Source organism: Nothoprocta perdicaria, unplaced genomic scaffold (genome assembly GCF_003342845.1).
Source record: "Nothoprocta perdicaria isolate Ctin4 unplaced genomic scaffold, notPer1 scaffold_163, whole genome shotgun sequence".
Lineage (NCBI taxonomy): Eukaryota > Metazoa > Chordata > Aves > Tinamiformes > Tinamidae > Nothoprocta > Nothoprocta perdicaria.
Genome location: NW_020454794.1, coordinates 1,518,497 through 1,522,580, shown reverse-complemented (window position 1 = coordinate 1,522,580; position 4,084 = coordinate 1,518,497).

Below are 4,084 nucleotides of genomic sequence, written 5' to 3'. Positions count from 1 at the left end.
TTCTACTTAGTATAAAACACTCTGCTCTTAAATGCATTCATAAAGGCAGCAAAAAAGGCAGACCTTGGGTCTGTGCCTGTACCTCTCACCCCTCTCTTTTTCCTTTCTTCTCACATTTCTGCAACCCAACGGTCCCTCAATACTCCTTCAGGTGCCTCCGGGTGTCCCGGTGTAGTCAGTTTGCTAATGCGGTGACTGATCAAACTCAAGGAGACAGCTCTCCCAAACCTTGCTGTCACTACCACAGCAGTAGGACTGGTATCAGCTTGGGCAACTTGTCTTAACAGCAAGTGGTGGGCACGTGCCACGTTGTGCCCTAGGCCCTCGGTCACACTGGCAGGGGTCAGTGCCGTAGCTGCAGTGTCCTCACAATCGAGGTGCAACTGATCTGGGGGGTTGTGGGCCCCGCTGTTGGAGTTAAGCCTCAGCTTCCTGTTAAGTGAAGCAAAATTTGATAAATCCAGCTCTGTGATTCAGGTTGTGGGGAGATGAGAGGCTTAAAAGACCATATCAAGTTACTTTGAAGTAAACTAATTTGTTCTGAAAATGAATTCTTTCGGTCAATTCTCCTAATTTCCCTACATTGGAGAAAAAAAAAAATATAACTATGTCTTAAAACTCAATTATTATTTCTGAAAATTTTTGAAGAACTGACTTATCTTGCTACAGTGACATGATAATTTGCTTGTTGACTGCACTCACTTGATGACCTAGATAATTAATTTTGAATTATTGAGTTCAATTCTAATTGACATTGATTTGATAATTAAATGTAGTTCTTATTCTACTCTAGCCCAGTCTTGGCAACACACGCTGCTCAGTGGTGTTAATAAAYCCCACTAAGCTGTTTTCTCTTGCAAGCTATCAGCTCAGACTAAAAGCCTTAGGAATTTAAGGTAAACTCAGCGGTTCAGCCGAGGGCCTACTTAGCTCAGCCTAAACTAAATATTTTGTTTCATACTTTGGAAGGAAATCTAATGGGATAATGACACACAAAGATTTAACCATTTCAAGGCACTGATCATAAGACCTACTTCTGTTTCTGCCCCGAAATAAAAAAAAGAAAATAAGTCTCATTTGCTGCCTGTGGATCTGATCTTGCCCACACTATAGCCAGTCTGTTTTGCTACAGATATGGGCACTTCCCTTCACACACACGTAACTACTTYAGTCTTTCCTGCATATCTCTCAAGTCCTGCACTACAAAAATCCTAACTGGGTTGGACATGTATCTTACAGGTCACTCCTTGCTTAAATAGCACTGCTAAAAATGATGCAGGAAATAATGAAACATAACTTTTTGCAGGAATTATCGAATCCTGCATCTCTATGGATGCTGTACTCTCTGATTGTTTCAGAGTGTCCCTCAGCCTGTCTTGATGGCTTAAAGAATATTTACTGTTCCTGACTTGCTTGATTTTGGACAGATAAATAGCCACTAGGTCAGTTCTTAAGGAGGCAAAGCATGTCTAGAACGGCTAATCCAGCAAGACTAATCCATCAATTGCCTTCAAAATAAAACCTGAAATAAGAGTGTAAAGCAAAAATTAAGCACTGTGTTTACCAACATGGGCAAGTCTATGCTTCTCATGAATAGGATGATGGGCTTGAAAGGGGAAATAAAGCATGGATGTATCCAAGATCAACAGTATGATTAGGCTGGATGTGTTTAAAAGCAAACTGTGGTATGAATGATCACTTATAAAGTTGAGGCTAGCGGGGGTTAATAAAATACTCAGGTGTTTTTAGCTAAATGGCTAAAATGCCATTTAGAATTAACTCATAGTGTCAGGGCAGTCATGAGAGCCTGCCACTGACAGATAATAATTTCTTAAAATGCTTGAATGTGCCTCTTGCAGCCCAGCTGTCCAGTGCCACAACTCCCCTTGTCCTGCCGGCCTGCAGCCACAGCTCCTTCACTCCAACGGGTGGTGAGTTACAAGTGCTCTGCAGGTGTTGATGTCAAAGGTACCGACAGCCTTGGTGGTCTTTTAGCATTGCTCTCTCTACCTTTACCTTCACTCCCTCCTCAACTTTTAAAAYGCCTCTTAATTGGCAATAGAAACAAGAAAAGTACAGTCGCTTCTTATGCACACTCCATAAAGTATGATACAAGGAAGCCCAGAGTGTGGTGGCTTCTTTGATGTCTCCCACTTATCAATCCGATCCAATATACGGCCATTGCATTGTGCCCCAAAGATCAACAGATGTTCATCTTTTGCCATTAGGGCTTTTCTAGCAGAAAAGTCAAACCTGCAAAAAAAGACACACAGAAGCTACTAGGATATAAAGACCCTTTTAATGGCATAAATATTGGAACTCCTCTAAAATCAAATTTTCCAGGCTAGGCCTATGTCCCAGGAGGAATCTGGGTGCCTCCCCCGCATTGCTTTCAGTGGTGTATCTCTGAGGAAATACCCTTTGGTCTCCCCAGAACTTCTCAGAGATACCAGGGTGATTTTTGCCAAGATACATTTCTTTTATATTGTTCGGGAAGTACAAAAAACCCCTCTAGTATAAGAAAGAACCCAAACTCAAATATTTATTCTGCTGCCTATTTAAAGCACTGATATCCATCCCAGTTTAGCATCTGTCATGCACATGAAGACTGTAGCAAGAATCCTGCTGGCCTGAACTAGCAGTTGTATAATCCAATTTTAAATTTGCCTGTGCAACACATTCTTCGATTTCATCAGACACTTTCAGGCCCAATTACTGAAAACAAAGCTTATTAACCATGCTTAGCTCAGAAAACTGGCTCTTTTTACACTGGCTTAATTACTATACATGTCAGTAACAACACACTAGAAAGGTTAAAATATTTGGGCTGTGCCTGATAAACTGGCAGAAACTGGTTCCACAGCTGGAAGCTGCTCATTAAAACTGCACATAGCCGTGGTCATGGTTGTCCCTCACAAGCCTAAGGGAGAAGCAGCTCCCAAAGTTGCTTCCAAGTCAAACAGCTTCTCCTTGGTTTTCTTGGTTGGGTTTTGGTACAGTGCGTGTTACAGTGGTACAGATTACAGGGACAAAACCCTCCTCTAACAGAGTGGAGTGTTTCCTCTTGGACATTTCATGAAGCACTGAGCCTAGCACACGGAGTGCTACTGCTTGGCACTTGCGACCGGAGATGATGCAAGTTACACCCATGGGTCAGTGAGCCTCGGAATCCAGCGTGACACCGTGACGTGGACTACAAAAGGAGAGGTTGGAAAGTACRTGAGATGAGTAACATTATTTAAAATAAGGTTGTCTGCTCTATCTTATACTTCCTCTCGCTCTCGAAGTCCCGCTTGTTTAAACTTGTATCACTTCTGATTTGCATTCTGATATTGAAATTTGTGGGGGATTTTTTTTTTTTTTCAGTTGTGAAAGCCTTTTAAATACTAGTGCCACGTCTGCCATTGGATTCTTYTTCTTTTATTAACTGGAGACAGGATACATACGGACACACAGAAATCTCTGCTACAGTTCAGTCTCCCGTGTTTTCTTGTCCCGTCTTGACCTGGCTCTGATCCTGCAGCAGGCAGCAATGCGCTCCTCCTGGGTGAAACAGGGATCCAGTGCAGGAAAAAGCTTCTCCCTTTGCAGAYCTTGGTGGACAAGCATGGGGGCTGATAAGCTGCAAGGGCAGAACCTTGTTTATATATATATATATACATATATAAATATATGTATATATATGTATACATGCCCCAGCATTGTGGTGCTGCCGTGTCCCCAGGGTGTCCCCACTCCAGGTGCCCCTATGGGCCCAGCCTGGGGCTCAGCCTGGAGCATCGTTTTCCTCCCAGACCGCTATGCACTGGGATACGCCCTAGGAAAAAAAAAAAAAAAAAAAAAGTCGCCTAAAATCTGCCGGCTGAGAGACACGGAAACCCATTTTGGGCACCATCGGGGCCTTTCGTGTTTGCTTTTTTTCTTTTGAATCAGGAGCGGGGGGACTTGCTGGGGCTATTTTAAGGAGTTCCATCCCGCAGGGATACGCCTCCTGTGCCTCACCCGCCCGCCCTCCGGCTCCAGCGCCGCCGGGCCGCCCGCAGCGCCGAGCGGCGGGAGCGAGGCGGGAGCCCCGGCCCGGCCC